Here is an 18,831-nt window from a genome sequence, read left to right as displayed (position 1 = left end):
ATTATCGAGGCAGATCAGTTTATTACATAACTCAGATAAGAAGTCTGAATCAGGCATGCCTGCTGGTTGTAGCAATTAACAAAGCGGACTCAATTTTATGGTTATTACTCTAAGGCTTGCCTAAGTGTTTTAGGTGAGGTCCTATAGACATGATATCTAATTGATTCAGAATGTGGCGAAACAGTAACAACTTAAAGCGAATTGTTTAAGATCTTATAGGCATGCTTGCTAAACCTCGTTAAATAGAGAAGGAAGTTGTTTAAAACTGGTTCAGAATCGAACTGATTTTAAATTGAACTAGTTTCAAATTCTGTAGGCGATAGTATCTAATATTGCTGATTTTAATCCCTATAGGCATGATATCTAACATTGAATGTGAATAGAAAACGAACCAGAATTTTATTTGGGAATCCCTATAGGCATGATTTCTATATGTTATACTGATTTCAACCTTATGAGCATGATACTTACTTATATCCGTTTAGAACTTAAAGCATGATATCTAAGTGGCCTGCAGAATTTAAATAAGTCCTATAGGCAGGTTATCTACATGTGAAGTTGATCGTGAAGAAATTAAGATAAACCCTATAGACATGGTGTCTAAAATGCAGAATTGCACATGTAGAAATTTAAGAAAAACAGTCCTATAGTCATGCTTTCTACCCTTGAGCATACATAATCACCCAACCCTTTTCACTAGCCAACCCCAAGCGTTTATTACAAATTATTACAGACCAGAAGTAATGAATTACACCAGAAAAGTACAAAGAAAAGTTACAACCAGAGGAAGCCTGATTCTTGACTTCCTCTCTGAGTTATGGAATAAACCACCTCAAATGCCATTGATCCAAAGCCTTTCTCAGATTTGAGTGTGTCAAGCTCCCTAAGGGTCTCAAGAGAACCCCGGGCAGTGCTCACACCTAAGTTACATAACTAGAATAGAGATGAGTGCAGTGTGAAAATGCCAGCCCTTATGTGTCCAAGTTCAGAGGGAGCTCATGGGTCCCAAGGAAGGGCTAACATAAGGGGCAGAATTTTAAGTTCTAAGAAGATAGTGAATGTGCAAGAACATAGTTTTAGAGATTGAGGGAATAAAGGAGAGGGTAAAGGGTGATTAAGGAACAGCCACTAGCATCTCACAAAGTTAATTACTTCATACAAGGGGGGTCAGGGTTGGAAATCCCTTGCAAGGAGACTATACACTTAGGCAGGGGTTAGCTTTGGACATGCACAGCAATGGGAAGTGCTGACATGCATGTAAACTAATCAGAACACACAACACATAAGAGAAACATGGAGGTTATGATCCCAAGGGAATCAGGTTTGGGTCATGCCCAGCAACGTCCAATGTTGTCATGCCCCAAACCAACCACAATTATTAAACATATTAGGGTAGGAGTTTAAGATTCACAAGTCATGATACATTAATTCTGAATAGGAAAAGGGGAAATTACAGCATGCTTAATAAATGGTACTGAGTTAAATACATACAGTAGACAAACAAGGATGCAAGAAACAGTAAATAAGCATGTTGTTGTTGGCGCAGAAGCTTAATTAGAACATACCAGTAGGAAATGGGAATGCAGAAAAAAATAAGCAAGTTTCGCACAGCCTAGCCTTGGCTTTCAGCCGGCTAGGTAAGGCAGCAATGCAAGTAGTAACAGAGAAAAGAGAGAGATTTGGTGGGGTGGGTGTCTGAACTCAAGTGTTTTTATGCCTTGTGTTCGTGTGTTTGAAAGAAAAGAAGTGCATGGTATTTATAGCTTTCTGAAAAAGAGTAAGAGAGAAGTAATAAGTTGCAAACATGGAAACAATCACAATTCAGAATCAATTATACAAGTGATTGCCTTTAATTAAGGGATCACTTGCTTAACGGGCAGTGGCAAATTCAAAATAAGGAAAGAAATCAATTTGTAAGTAGGCTGATAGTTGCCGTAAAAGAAGTACTAAAACATTAAGTAGGCAATCGAGTCGAGGTACAGAAATATTCTAATTTCGGAAAGGATTCAGTAAGGCAAAACAGGAAAATAAATCAATTAACCTTAACAGGCGAGTGAAATCAGAATTTCACAAAGGAAAAGTTTGAAATCAGTCACAAGTTTGGAGATCAATCAAAGAAGGAAACTCAGCATATAAATAGAGTGCACAAACATTATACATGCGAGGCCAAGCCTATTGGCAAAAGGAAATAACATGCAATAGTAGCACAAAATTCAGTAGATGGCAACATTCGAAGTATGATAGTCCAGTAGGTCAAGTCACATTGAATCAGTAGTGAAGAAAACATAGAATATCAAAAGCATGCGAAGATCTCACAGTAGCAGGTGAGGAAAACCCCTTTAAAAACAGTAGGGTTTTGAGCATAATCGAGTTTTAGAGAGGATAGAAACCCAGAATCAGAAAAATCACACAAAGGGATAAGAGGTTTCGAAATAAAGAACATCAAATCGAGTCAAGTACTTAAACGAACAGTCTCAGACCCAAAGCCATAGGATTTTCAACAATAGAGGAATTTCAAAAGAGGATAAACAAACAAATCGGACAAAACTCAAGCAAACAAGCATTCATCTAATAAACAGTCAAAAGAAATTAGGGCTTTTAACATGCAAACTTAGGTAGAAGAACGATATGAGCAAACATATCAAAACATGTCAAAAAAATCAAAGAAACGTTTTGAAATAACTCAACAAGAAAACCCCAATCAGAATAAAGAGTTTTGAAAGCAGAGTTTTAAAAGAAACTTTGAGAAAAACGCTTAGAAGTTCAAAGCAAACATAGATCTGAAACAAATCTAAAAGAAGTCGAAAGAACCTTAGAGATTAGGGTTTCAGAAGAACCCTAAGTGATGAGAAAGGCCTTGAAAACCATCGATCTAAGCAGAAAAGTCAAAAATATGACTCGAATAGCCATGGCTGGCCGGAGAAAGGTCAAAGACGACTGGAGAACAGTCATCGAGCAAAAACCGGACAAAAATCCCTTCAGGATCTGGTCATGAGACCACAGAAACGAACACGTAGAAGCCATAGGAGGATGATACAGGTCTCCGATGACCTTGGAAGGCCATGGATTAGGGCGGATTAGGGTGGTGGCGGCTAGGGTTTGAGGGTGTTGTAGAGAGGATTTGAGAGAGGGGGGATTCGAGGCGGTGTATGGTGGAAAATGGTAGGGTTTAGGGGGTCGTTTGGGATTAATTAAGGTAAGGGGTCTGGTGGCCGTTGATCATTTTGATCAACGGCCTGGATTGAAAGGGAATCCAGGCGGGTTCTTTTAAAGGGTCGTGGGTCGGGTAGATTGTAATTGGGTCGGGGTAATTGGTTTTCAAATTGGGTTCAATTGGGGTTCAAAATCAGGCTATAACTGAAATAAAATGGGGCTAACATTTAAATAGCCAATTTTCCTATTTGATTTATAAAAAATAATAAAATAGCTTTTGTAAATAAATTAAAGGTAATAAAATAATTTATGGTCCATAATTATCAAATTAAAAATACTGGACTTAATTTTTATAAATATAAACACAATTAAATCTAAAGGAGGCTAGAATTGCAATTATATGCAATTTAGCCTTAAAAATACCAAATCAATTTATAAAAATATGAAAAAAATATCTTGGCTATATTTTAGTATAAATATGAGAATCCAATAAATGAATCACCAAAAATGATAATTTTGGAAATATTATTGGGTTTTTATGAATGAAATAAGGGAATAAGTTGGTTTAAACATCTTTAAAAATTAAGAAAAATAATGATAAAACATTTGGACATACTTATACATGCACATATATATTTTGAAAGTATTTTGCATATAAAAAATATACAGGAAAAATTGGGTATCAACAACTGCCCATCTTTACCCGGGAAGGATGAAAGAGTTGTCGGGTAAAGATATGATGGCCAATTTTGACCGAGCGAAACGGTTCGAAGAGGTTTAGGTCGCGCCCTAGCTTCTGGGCTACCTACATATCCCTGGTTTTATAAAAATCAGGCCATATGTAATTCGGGATCCGTCGGCGGTGTATGCCGATGGAGCCTTTCGAGAACGGACGCAATATCTGGGACGGGGGAATGGTTAAGGTTTGATATGGCTGCGGGAACTGGAGCGGGATCGCTCCTGCCGAGATGGTCGTTTCTCACTGGTTTACCTACAAAATAAGCAATACAAGCATATATTGTGCGTAAGTTTAAACATGATGCAATTTCCCATCGGACCATGAAGGTTGTCTTTGGACGGTTAGGATGACGTCCTTAGACCATGGTGTCCTGGGCCATGAAGCGTATAATAAAGGATTCGCAGGCCATGAAATGATGCTCTCGGGCTATGAGGATGATGCCTCCGAACCATGATGCTTTTGAATAATGATATGCAAAAGATTAAAAAGGGTCATCAGGCCATGACATGGTGTTCTCGGGCTATGAAAATGGTGCCTCCAAACGATGACGCCTTTGGATAATTTGGCGATCTTTTAACCCATGAGATGCAGTATTTGGCGATCTTTCAGCCCATGCAAATGTAGTAGGTGGCGATCTTTCAGCCATGAAAATGTAGATGAAGTGGCGATCTTTCAGCCATGCAGATATAGATAAAATGGTGATCTTTCAGCCATGAAAATGTAGATAAAGTGGCGATCTTTCAGCCATGCAAATGTGGATGAAGTGGAGATCTTTTAGCCATGCAAATATAGATGAAGTGGCGATCTTTCAACCATGTAATGCAGTAGGTGGCGATCTTTCAGCCATGCAAATGTAGATAAGGTGGCGATCTTTCAGCCATGCGAATGTAAATGAGGTGGCGATCTTTCAGCCATGCAATGCAGATGAGGTGGCGATCTTTCAACCATGCAATGCAGTAGGTGGCGATCTTTCAGCCATGCAAATATAGATAAGGTGGCGATCCTTCAGCCATGCAATGCAGATGAGGTGGCGATCTTTCAGCCATGCAATGTAGTAGGTGGCAATCTTTCAGCCATACAAATGTAGATAAGGTGGCAATCTTTCAGCCATGCAAATGTAAATAAGGTGGTGATCTTTTAGCCATGCAATGCAGATGGAGATAGCATTTAGTCTCGGAAGGTAGAATGGTAGCCTTGTGCAATGCAGAAATGCAGATAAAGACAGTGTTTAGTCTCAGAAGGCAGAATGGTAGCCTTATGTAATGTAGAAATGCAGATGGAGATAGTGTTAAGTCTCAGAAGGCAGAATAATAGCCTTATGCAATGCAAAAATGCAGATGGAGACAGTATTTAGTCTCGGAAGGCAGAATGGTAGCCTTATGCAAGAAATAAAATAGCAAACGGTAACAGAGCTCTCTTAGCTGATAGTGGATTGTGATATTGTGACTGGTGGGGACATTGTGACAGATGGAATATCACCGGTATGTATGGATGGAAAATGTGAGTAAGTGCGACAATTCTGAGGGTTGTATTCCTGAACGATGTTTGTCTCGTGAGTGTATAGTATGTCTGATGCTTTCGTAATCCAAGTGCCTGCATCCAAAGAAAAGTCGTGAGTTTTGTAAAGGGGGAGGGTTAGTTCGTATCCCCACTGGCTCTGCTTGACCTGCTCGGCTTTGATCTGGTGATACTATATGTGTCATTGGGGTAGTGTTGCTAAACAAGGCTGTTTCAGTAATAAACATGCATGATTTTGTAAAAAGTATGACATAAGTATGTAATTAAGAAACAACTTTTAGATAAACCGACACTCGTGACGATCTTTCAGCCATGCAAATGTAGATAAGGTAGCGATCTTTCAGCCATGTAAATGTAAATAAGGTGGCGATCTTTCATCCATGCAAATATAAATTACTTTGGAATTTTGAGGGTCCTCCTCAAAATTCTGCCCCAGTTTCCAATTGCGGGGGGAAATGAAAATTTTATTGAATTGTGACCGAACCCATAGGGCTGCCTACGTATCCTCTCTTAAACGGGAATCAGGTCAAGCGTAGTTCAGTTTACATCATATAAGGGAAGCATAAAGATTACACATAGTAACGCTTGACTGCATCTGAATTAATGACTTTTGGCCAAACTTCTCCATCCATTTCTGCAAGCATGAGGGCTCCTCCTGTCAGAACCCAGTGAACCATGTATAGAACCTGCCAGTTGGGAGAGAATTTCCCCTTGGCTTCATCTTGATGCGGAAAAATTCTCTTTAACACCAGATGCCCCGGTGTGAACTGTGTTGGCTTGACTCTTTTGTTGAAGGCTCTGGACATTCTGTTATGATAGAATTGATCGTGGCAAACTGCATTCATTCTTTTCCCGTCTATAAGGGCTAGTTGCTCATAACGAATTTTTACCCACTCTGCATCGTCGAGCTCAGCTTCTTGTATGATCCTTAGGGAAGGAATTTCTACCTCAGTTTTCTGCCCCAGTTTCTGATTGCGAGGGGGGAAGTGAAAATTTTATTGAATTGCGACCGAACCCATAGGGTTGCCTACGTATCCCTTCTTAAAAGAGAATCAGGTCAGTTGTAGTTCAATTTACATCATATAAAGGAAGCATAAAGATTACACATAGTAACGCTTGACTGCATCTGAATTAATCGGCTTTGGACAAACGTCTTTGTCCATTTCTGCAAGTATGAGGGCTCCTCCTATCAGAACCTTTGAACCATGTATGGACCCTGCCAGTTGGGAGAGAACTTCCCTTTGGCTTCGTCTTGATGTGGAAAATTTTTCTTTAAAACCAGATGCCCCGGTGTGAACTGTCTTGGCTTGACTCTTTTGTTGAAGGCTCTGGACATTCTGTTCTGATAGAGTTGACCATGGCAAACTGCATTCATTCTCTTTCCATCTATAAGGGCTAGTTGCTCATAACGACTTTTCGCCTATTCTGCATCGTCGAGCTCAGCTTCTTGTATGATCCTTAGGGAAGGAATTTCTACCTCGGCAGGAATGACGGCTTCCGTACCATAGAACAACATATAGGGGGTTGCCCCGGTTGATGTGCGGACTGTGGTGTCATACCCTAATAGAGCAAATGATAACTTCTCGTGCCACTATTTATGCTTCTCTATCAGTTTCCTCAATATCTTCTTGATATTCTTGTTGGCGGCTTTCACAGCTCCATTCATTTGAGGCCCGTAGGCTGTGGAATTCTTGTGTCTGATCTTGAAAGTTTCACACATAGCTTTCATCAAGTCACTATTGAGGTTGGAGTCATTATCAATAATGATCGACTCTGGAATCTCGAATCAACAAACAATACGGTCATGGACAAAGTCCGCCACAACTTTCTTAGTTACTGCTCTGTAAGATGTTGCTTCTACCCACTTGGTGAATAGTCGATGGCTACTAAGATAAACATGTGTCCATTGGAGGCGGCAGGCTCGATTGGTCCAATAATGTCCATTCCCCAAGCGGCGAATGGCCACGGTGAGCTTGTTACATTAAGCTCATTTGGAGGTACCTTTATCATGCCTGCATGTATCTGACAGCGGTGGCATTTCCGGACATACTGGATGCAGTCCGTTTCCATAGTCATCCAAAAGTAACCAGCCCGGAGTATCTTCTTTGCTAAGATAAAACCGTTCATATGTGGACCGCAGGTCCCAGCATGAAACTCTTCTAGTAGCTTGTATGCTTCCTTTGCATCGACACACCTTAGTAATCCCAAATCAGGAGTCCTCCTATACAGGATTCCTCCGCTGTGAAAGAAGTTGTTGGACAATCTCCGGAGTGTGCGTTTCTGAGTAGGATTTGCAAGTTCTGGGTATTCGCCTTTTGCCAAATATTCCTTTATATCATAAAACCAAGGCTTTTCATCTGCTTCTTCTTCGACGTGGGCACAGTAAGCTGGCTGATCGTGGATCTTTACTGGAATGGGATCGATGAAGTTTTTGTCTAGATGTTGTATCATATATGACAAGGTAGCCAATGCATCAGCGAACTCATTATAGACTCTAGGAACATGTTGGAACTCCGTTTTCGTAAACCTCTTCCTCAATTCATGTACATGATGCAGATACGGGAGTATCTTGGAGTTCTTGGTCGCCCATTCTTCTCGGACCTGATGTATGAGTAGGTATGAATCTCTAATCACTAACAACTCTTGAATGTTCATGTCAATGGCCATCTTGAGCCCTAGGATGCAAGCTTCGTATTCAGCCATGTTGTTGGTGCACGGGAACCTGAGTTTTGCAGACACTGGATAATGCTGACCGGTTTCTGATACCAGGACTGCTCCTATGCCGACTCCTTTGAAATTTGCTGCTCCATCAAAAAACAATCTCCAACCATCATAGGATTCTGCAATGTCCTCTCCTATGAACGATACCTCTTCATCAGGAAAATATGTTTTCAGGGGTTCGTATTCTCCATCCATGGGATTTTTAGCAAGGTGATCTGCCAATGTCTGTCCTTTGATCACTTTCTGTGTTATGTAAACAATGACGAACTCACTCAACAGGATTTGCCACTTGGATAGCTTGCCAGTGGCCATGGGCTTCTGAAAGATATACTTTAAAGGATCCATCTTTGATATGAGATATGTAGTATAGGCACAAAAGTAATGCCTCAGTTTCTAAGCTACCTAAGTCAAGGCACAACAGGTGCGCTCTAATAGAGAATACCGGGCCTCGTACGGTGTGAACTTCTTACTGAGGTAATAAATGGCCTGCTCCTTCCTCCATGTTTCATCATGCTGCCCCAGAACGCAACTGAAAGCTCCATCCAATACTACAAGGTAGAGTAATAAGGGTCTACCTGGCTCAGGCGGGACTAAGACTGGTGGTGTTGACAGGTATTCCTTGATTTTATCGAAAGCCTTTTGGCAGTCATCAGTCCATTTGGTAGCGGTGTCCTTCTTCAACATCTTAAAGATCGATTCACAAATAACTGTAGATTGTGCTATGAACCGGCTGATGTAGTTAAGCCTTCCCAAGAAACTCATCATATCCTTCTTGTTCTTTGGCAGTGGCAATTCTTGAATAGCTTTGACTTTTGATGGATCCAGCTCTATTCCTCGCGTGACTCACAATAAACCCAAGTAATTTTCCAGCAGAAACCCCAAATGCGCACTTTGCAGGATTCAGTTTTAGGTTGTACCTTCGCAGTCTATTGAAGAACTTCCTCAAATCTTCCATGTGATTGGTGGCTCTCTTGGACTTAATGATGACATCGTTTACATATAACTCAATCTCCTTGTGTATCATATCATGGAAAATGGTGGTCATGGCCCTCATGTAGGTGGCCCCTGCATTTTTTAACCCAAACTGCATCATCTTGTAACAATACATTCCCCACGGCGTAATAAAAGTCATTTTCTCAACATCTTCTTCATCCATCCAGATCTGATGATAACTAGAGAAACAATCTACAAATGATTGCAACTCGTGCTTGGCGTAATTGTCGATCAGGATGTGTATGTTTGGCAAAGGAAAGTCGTCTTTTGGACTGGCCCGATTGAGATCCCGGTAGTCGACACAGACTCTGACCTTCCCATCCTTTTTTGGCACTGGTACAATGTTGGCTAACCATGTCGGGTATTATACTACCCTGAGAACCTTAGCTTTGACCTGCTCAGTGACTTCTTCCTTGATTTAGACTCATATCAGGCTTGAACTTTCTGAGCTTTTGCTTTACCAGAGGACATGTTGGATCGGTTGGAAATTTGTGAGCCACAATAGAGGTACTCAGACCAGTCATGTCATCATACGACCAGGCGAATATGTCCCTATATTCTCTTAGAAATTCTCTGTATTCCTTCTTCTCTAACGGCGATAAGTGAGCGATGATTCGTGTTTCTTTGATGTCTTCTGCATCTCCCAAGTTAACAACTTCTATCCCGTTCAAGTTGGACTTAGGTCTATTCTCAAAATTCTCAACTTCCTTAACAATCTCTTCTGGTATGTCATCTTCCTCTGAATCTATGTCTGTTTGTTGCGTTGTCTCATCGCATGTCACAGTCATTGGTTCATTAAGATAAATAATAGTAATGTTGTATAGGTAAAGTAAGGAGGAAAAATAATAATGAGCGTCGAATCATAAGAAAAGTTAAAATGCTTTAATAAATTGCGTAACTGTTTTGGAACATTGGAGATCTCTGCGGGAATTAAAATGCAAAAGAAAATCATTTAGTAAATAAAATAGTGCATGATACCTGTTTTAGCCTTGCTACCCCGAGGCTCGTCGGGCTATGGTTGTCTGAATGGTCCAGTTATTGAGGCATGCCCCTCTGCTTACAGCCTTTATGGAAAGGCCTTCCTCCCCCTCCTCCTCGAGAACAACATAACAGTCCATGTTATTGTCTTCTAAGAATAAGTTCTTCATCACTGCCAGTGCTTCTTCTTCATCTGACCCATAAATAATATCGGTCAGTTGGAAGGTTTGCTCCAGATGTGGTATCGGCTGCTCTAGTGGATAGTAAGAACCGCGCCATGGTGGCGACCAGTTGTTGAAATCTTCCCAGGTGTACTCGTATCCCAGACCGAAAGTGGTGCCATGTTTCTTGAGTTTCATGGGCTTAGTGATTCCTTGCCCCTTGCCAAGTTCGTACCCACTCCAATTCAGTATACTTTCGATCTTGTTATCCCACTATTTGTTTTTGTCAACAGCATTTACCCGTTCAATGTGATGGTAGGTCACTCCACCCAGCTTCTTTCTTCCTTCGATTGACGGAATGGTCTGGCGACTGTATATAGAGTTGTTACCGTCCTCGTGAATTATCACTTCTTGATGATTCCATTCGAATTTTACTGCTTGATATAGTGTCGATGCTACGACCCCAGCGGCATGGATCCATGGCCGACCTAACAGTAGATTGTAAGATGCTGGCACGTCTATCACCTGGAAATCAACGCCAAAACATGTTGGCCCAATTTGCAAGCATAGACTAACCTCCCCAATGGTGGACCTTTGAGAACCATCAAAAACTTTCATATTGATTGCTCCATCCTTTATCTCGTGCAGTCCCTTACCCAAATTCTTGAGTGTTACTAGTGGCAAATGTTGAGACTTGAACCCCCTCGATTAGGATCCTGGTGATGAAGTAGTCCTCGCATTGCATAGTGATGTGCAGTGCATTGTTGTATCCCAACCCTTCAGGTGGTAGCTCGTCCTCATGAAAAGTGATCTTATGGCTCTCCAACACTTGTTCGACCATGTTAGACATTTCTCCACCAGTGATGTTGCTTGGTACGTATGCCTCACTTAGTACCTTTAGCAGAGCATTTTTGTGTGCCTCAGAGTTTTGTTGTAAAGCAAGAATGGAGATTTGCGCTGATGTTTTGTTCAACTGGTCAATGACCGAGTATTCCTTGGCATGTATCTTTCTCTAAAGATCGTCTGGACCTGTCTCAATAATGGGTGGCCGGTTAGAGGCCTGCTTGCTTGACTCGGCTAGGTGTTCCGGGGTATAAACCCTACTAATTCTCATCATCCCCTGTGCGACAACAGTCTCTTCGAACCTGACCTTGCCTTTCCTCCTGCCTCGGCTATATAGTCCTAGGGTACAACCTTTGTATGGAATGGTGTCATGGTCGACATCGCCACTGGGATCGGCGTGGTTCTCCTTACTTCGAACAGGGCATGTGCCTTGGGCGGCAAGACTGCAACTTCAAACGGTGTGGGTGCATTTGCCGGAGACACGAATTCAACCTCAATTGGCGCTGGTGTCTTTGTGGATGACGTTGCTTCAAATTCAAGCGGCACATACATATTTACCTCAGGGTCCGCAGATGGCTGAATCTGGACTATGATCGGATTAAGAGTAACTATTGGCTTCTTTGGGTCATCTTCTTCCGCGATTAACCCGATTGATCCCTCGGGATCCCAATCATCCTCTATTTCAATCATGTGAATGCCTCCACCCTTATGGTCTGGCAGGGGGTTATTGCAGACATTCGTAGTGGGTTCTTTTGCCACAATAATCTTGTTATCGATTAAAGCCTGGATCTTGTCTTTCAAAGAACGACATTCGTCGATAGTGTGTCCCTTCATGCCGGAATGGTATGCACAGGATTTGTTCGGGTTAACCCACTTAGAAGGGTTCTCAGGAGTTCCAGCAGGGATAGGGGTGACATAACCAGCAGCCTTGAGTCCTTTGTACAATTGGTCAATAGGTTCAGTAATGGCTATGTATTATTTTGGGGGTCCGTGATTAAAATTTGGTCGAGGTCTAAGGAAGTTTTAGCGTGTAGAAGGTGATTGATAGTGGGATGGTTGAGTATTGTAGGTTTGGTAGACATGTGCGGGTTGAGAATATCTGGATAAAGTAGGCTGATATGTGGGAGGTGGAGACGATTGATAGTGGGTGGTGGAGTCTGGTAAAAGGGTGAGGGTGCTTGGTAGTTCGGTGTAGGCTGATATGTGAGTGGAGGCATTGGGTAGGTTTGGTATTTGATAGGAGATTTGGTTCTCTGCGTAACCATTACGACTCCTACGTCTCTTTTCTTGGACACTCCACCTAACTGTAAAGGCTTATTTGTAGCTTGCAAGGCCTCGAAGTTCGTAACCATACCGCTTTTGATGCCCTCTTCAATCTTTTCTCCCAGATTGATAATGTCAGAAAATTTGTGGCTCTCGATCATTATTAGTCGTTCATAATACTGCGGGTCTTGAGCCCGGACAAAGAATTTGTTCATCTATTCCTCTTCTAAGGTAGGTGTGACCTTAGCAGCTTCGAACCTCCAGTGAGTAGCATAATTGCGAAATGTTTCTGTGGGCTTCTTCTTGAGATTCTGAATATAGAACACATCCGGCGCATTCTCTGTGTTGAACTTGAACTTGTCAATAAAGTCGGACGTCGTGCCTACCCAGTTTGACCATTTCTTTGGATCTTGGCTAATATAACAAGATAAAACCTCTCCCTTTAAACTCCTCATGAACAGCTTCATGCGGATTCTTTCGTCTTTCCCTACTCCGACCAGCTTGTCACAGTACGTTCTAAAATGGACCCTTGGATCCCCTGTACCATCAAACATCTCGAACTTAGGAGGTTTGTACCCCTCGGGCAATTCGACATCGGGTTGTATGCAAAGATCTTCATAGTTCAGCCCCTCAATTCCCTCGCTTCCTTCAACGCCTTGAATCCGGCTAGTCAATTTCTTAAGTTCCTCAGCCAGGTTCCTGATGAGCAAATCTTTATCATCAGACTCGAGTGTGCTTGAGATAAGTTGGGTGGAGTGTGGCATGGTCTCCACGTAGATGGGGGTGTTATGGTGGGAGTAGAAGTGGTCATTTGTGGAGTTTTGGAGTTCTAGGATGAATAACGGGGTGTTGTTTGAGGTATGGCAGGTTTTGCAGTGATAGTGAGGAGCGGGATGGTTCTGTTGCTTTGGGATATTCTGTGGAGGTGTAGGGTTCTAAGCATTTGGGAAATTGATATCTGGAGTGGTGAGGGAAAATGACATATTTGCCAGATTCCGAACCTAATCAAGTTCTTTTTGGAATTACAGTAGTTTTGTTCAAGTTGGGATGTATTTTCCTTAGGAACCTGAGTACCATGACCATGAGTGGCCTCTACCCGTTCAGTTGAATTCTCCTTTCTGACATTGTTCAAATCTTCTATCTTCCCTTTGTTCTTGTTTTTGACAGGACTAAGAGGGGGAGTGGGTGGAGGGCCCCTGGATCTCGTGGAATATGATGATGTTGCCAAAGTGCACGAACTAACCTTTGAGGAAGGGGAATAATAAAATAAAAAGATAACAAGTTAGTGAGGTTTATAAAAAGCATTGCAATATTTAAACACATAGTGCGAAAATGTAAATCGTGTCCTAATTTGGGGACCTCCTTGTGCCCGAGGTAGGCCTAGAGACAAATTAATTTGGAGAACTCAGAATGCTAAATGCCTCATTTTATTGATAGAAAATAAGACGAATCCCAAATCGACACTAAATAAACAGGAAATGAAAATCACTAATGGCCATTGACCTTATTACATTTTAAAAAACGAAAAGAAAAGTTCCTATCTACTTGGTCCCAGAAGGACCTTCCTCAGGTTGAATGCTCTCGTTAATCAAATCCTCCAGTTCGCGTAGGTTCACAGTAAAAGTGCCTTTGCCAAGTGTTCTCCTTCGTTTCCCTCAGCATTCTGGTAGTCGGTGACTCTCTTCCTCACTTTTCCTTCTAATTCCAGCAGACTATATTCCAGATATTCCAACTTTTTGCTAGCTCTGGCAGCCCTCTCTTTCCACTCATTGATTTGGTCATCTGATGGAAGACTCATCCACCAGTCTAGCAAGAGTGGGGACGTGCTAACCATATTGAAACAGGGGACCTCATTCTTCATTTTCTGCAAGACAAACAAGGTTAGGCCCTTACCCCCACCAGACTCGACTATTTAATATCAATAATTAGCATAAAGCATTTAGTTCTCCAAATAAATGCACAGAACGTGATGTGTCCATTTGGGTTTTAGGGAAACCCAGTGGACTTTGGACAAGGCTATCTTAAAGGATCATTATGTGGACAACATAACTGACCCGACTAGGTTTGACCATGATGCATGCATAATTCGAACAAAGTAAGGTTTCTATGGGGTTTTAGACTCGTACCTTTGAGCGGACAACTCAAGGGGAAAGGCACGGAACCGTCGACTACACCGTTGATCGACTGGTTTTACCGCAGATATGCCTTTTTCCGAATTTAGGGGGTAATAATATAGGAAGAGCGCAACCACTCATTATAAGCGTTGCTATGGTATTTGTTTGGCACGAGTGGAGTATGATGTTGAGCATGATTATGCAATAATTAAAAGCATGTTGGCACATATTTGCATGTTAAGAAAGCAGTAAATAAAACAGTTTCATAATTTAAAGCAGTAATAAAGGAAAGAAACAAAAGACAAGTCAGTCACGCCCCCTTTTTCTCGCGAAATCGGGTTTATGACATTTGGTATAGGATAACTCGTTCCTTTTGGGAACTGGGTTTTGCATTTTGAAGAGTCGTCACCTAATGATTTAAGGTGTATTAGGACACCAATAGGGTTCAATTCTAAGTTTCGTTGGAATAACCAGAGATAGGGTAAGGGCTTGAAATTATCCCAAGGGGAAGGTGTTAGGCACCCCTCATGATCCACTAGTGTGGTTCCCGGCCAGACAGTTTATTGTGAATTTAGCAAATAAACAAGTATGGGCTCAAATATTAGGGGATTTAAACGCATAAAAAGAAAAGAGAGAACAATTAAAAAAAAGAGTTTTAAAAAAAGAGTTTGCAAATAAAGGGAAAGGGGATCCTAGAATTATATTTAATATGGATCACATCAATGCGATACCCGGTATGACACTCCTCAAAAAAGGGATACATGTAGTATTAGCGCACCGGTCATCATATCAATATCTACCCTTCCCACCCCGTTAAGGTATTAAAGTGCGGATTGGTCTCGATTACTATTGCATGCTATTTACCCGTCCCATTCCTATCAGCCCCGGAGGAGCTTAGGACTACTATTCTTAAAGGGGAGGGATATTAGGCTGATTTTTTGGTTTCAAAAGGGTAAAAATCTAAGGCGACATACAAAACACATATACTGCATGTTGGAGAAGCATATAAACAGGTAAAGGCCTATGTACACCTCTTCAAACAAAACACATAAATAGCATGACTTGCACATACTTTTTTAGGTCTGATTAAAATACTAAAGACGAGGGTAGTTTGATTATCGAGGAAATCAGTTTATTACATAAGTTAGATAAGAAGTCTGAATCAGGCATGTCTGCTGGTTGTTGCAATTAACAAAGAGGACTCAATTTTATGGTTATTACTCTAAGGCTTGCCTAAGTGTTTTAGGTGAGGTCCTATAGACATGATATCTAATTGATTCAGAATATGGCGAAACAGTAACAACTTAAAGCGAATTGTTTAAGATCCTATAGGCATGCTTGCTAAACCTCGTTAAATAGAGAAGGAAAGTTGTTTAAAACTGGTTCAGAATCGAACTAATTTTAAATTAAACTAGTTTCAGATTCTGTAGGCGATGGTATCTAATATTGCTGATTTTAATCCCTATAGGCATGATATCTAACATTGAATGGTGAATAGAAAACGAACCATAATTTTACTTGGGAATCCCTATAGGCATGATTTCTATATATTATACTGATTTCAACCTTATGAGCATGATACTTACTTATATTCGTTTAGAACTTAAAGCATGATATCTAAGTGGCATGCAGAATATAAATAAGTCCTATAGGCAGGTTATCTACGTGTGAAGTTGATCATGAAGAAATTAAGATAAATCCTATAGACATGGTGTCTAAAATGCAGAATTGGACATGCAGAAATTTAAGAAAAATAGTCCTACGGGCATGATTTCTACCCTTGAGCATACATGATCACCCAACCCTTTTCACTAGCCAACCCCAAGTGTTTATTACAAATTATTACAGACCAGAAATAATGAATTACACCAGTAAAGTACAAAGAAAAGTTACAACCAGAGGAAGCCTGATTCTTGACTTCCTCTCTGAGTTATGGAATAAACCACCTCAAATTCCATTGATCCAAAGCTTTTCTCAGGCTTGAGTGTGTCAAAGTTCCCTAAGGGTCTCAAGAGAACCCCGGGCAGTGCTCACACCCAAGTTACATAACAAGAATAGAGATGAGTGCAGTGTGGAAATGCCAGCCCTTATGTGTCCAAGTTCAGAGGAAGCTCATGGGTCCCAAGGCAGGGCTAACATAAGGGGCAGAATTTTAAATTCTAAGAAGATAGTGAATGTGCAAGAACAGAGTTTTAGATATTGAGGGAATAAAGGAGAGAGGAAAGGGTGATTAGGGAACAGCCACTAGCATCTCACAGAGTTAATTACCTCATATAAGGGGGGTCAGGGGTTGGAAATCCCTTACAATGAGCCTATACACTTAGGCAGGGGTTAGCTTTGGGCATGCACAGCAATGGGAAGTGCTGACATGCCTGTAAACTAATCAGAACACACAACGTATAAGAGAAACATGGAGGTTATGATCCCAGGGGAATCAGGCTTGGGTCATGCACAACAACGTCCAATGTTGTCATGCCCCAAACCAACCACAATTATTAAACGCATTGGGGTAGGGGTTTAAGATTCACAAATCATGATACATTACTTCTAAATAGGAAAAGGGGATATTATAGCATGCTTAATAATGGTACTGAGTTAAATACAAACAGTAGACAAACAAGGATGCAAGAAACAATAAATAAACATGTTGTTGTTGGCGCAGAAGCTTAATTAGAACATACTAGTAGGAAATGCAAATTCAGAAAAAAATAAGCAAGTTTCCCACAGCCTAGCCTTAGCTTTCAGCCGGCTAGGTAAGGCAGCAATACAAGTAGTAATAGAGAAAAGAGAGATTTGGTGGGGTGTGTGTCTGAACTCAAGTGTTTTTATGCCTTGTGTTCGTGTGTTTGAAATAAAAGAAGTGCACGGTATTTATAACTTTCTGAAAACGAGTAAGAGAGAAGTAATAAGCTGCAAACATGGAAACAATCACAATTCAGAATCAATTATACAAGTAATTGCCTTTATAAGGGATCACTTGCTTAACGGGCAGTGACAGATTCAAAATAAGGAAAGAAATCAATTTGTAAGTAGGCTGACAGTTGCCGTAAAAGAAGTAGTAAAACATTAAGTAAGCAATCGAGTCTAGGTACAGAAATATTCTAATTTCAGAAAGTGTTCATTAAGGCAAAACAGGAAAAGAAATTAATTAACTTTAACAGGCGAGTGAAATCAGAATTTCACAAAGGAAAAGTTTGAAATCAGTCACAAGTTTGGAGATCAATCAAAGAAGGAAACTCAACATATAAATAGAGTGCACAAACATTATACATGCGAGGCCAAGCCTATTGGCAAAAGGAAATAGCATGCAATAGTAGCACAAAAATCAGTAGATGGCAACATTCGAAGCATGATAGTCCAGTAGGTCAAGTCGCATTAAATCAGTAGTGAAGAAAACATAGAATATCAAAAGCATGCGAAGATCTCATAGTAGCAGGTGAGGAAAACCCCTTTAAAAAAACATTAGGATTTCGAGCATAATCGAGTTTTAGAGAGGATAGAACCCCAGAATCAGAAAAATCACACAAAGCGATAAGAGGTTTCGAAATAAAGAACTTCAAATCGAGTCAAGTACTTAAACGAACAGTCTCAGACCCAAAACCATAAGATTTTCAACAATAGATGAGTTTCAAAAGAGGATAAACAAACAAATCGGACAAAACTCAAGCAAACAAGCATTCATCTAATAAACAGTCAAAAGAAATTAGGGCTTTTAACATGCAAACTTAGGTAGAAGAACGATATGAGCAAACATAGCAAAACATGTCAAAAAAATCAGAGAAACGTTTTGAAATAACTCAACAAGAAAACCCTAATAGAAAAGATAAAGAGTTTTGAAAGCAGAGTTTTAAAAGAAACTTCTAGAAAAACACTTAGAAGTTCAAAACAAACATAGATCTGAAGCAGATCTAAAAGAAGTCGAAAGAACCTTAGAAATTAGGGTTTCAGAAGAACCCCAAGTGATGAGAAAGGCCTTGAAAACCATCGATATAAGCAGAAAAGTCAAAAGTCTGACTCGAATAGTCGTGGCTGGCCGGAGATAGGTCAGAGACGACCAGAGAATAGTCATCGAGCAAAAACCAGACCAAAACCCCTTCAGGATCTGGTCATGAGACCACAGAAACGAACACGTAGAAGCCATGGGAGGATGATACAGGTCTCCGATGACCTTGGAAGGCCATGGATTAGGGCGGATTAGGGTGGCAGCGGCTAGGGTTTGAGGGTGTTGTAGAGAGGATTTGAGAGATGAGGGGATTTAGAGACGTGTTGTGGAAAATGGTAGGGTTTAGGGGGTCGTTTGGGATTAATTAAGGTAAGGGGGTCTGGTGGTCGTTGATCATTTTGATCA

Source organism: Nicotiana tabacum, chromosome 8 (assembly GCF_000715075.1).
Source record: "Nicotiana tabacum cultivar K326 chromosome 8, ASM71507v2, whole genome shotgun sequence".
NCBI classification, from domain to species: domain Eukaryota; kingdom Viridiplantae; phylum Streptophyta; class Magnoliopsida; order Solanales; family Solanaceae; genus Nicotiana; species Nicotiana tabacum.
Note: the sequence above shows the minus strand (reverse complement) of the source record.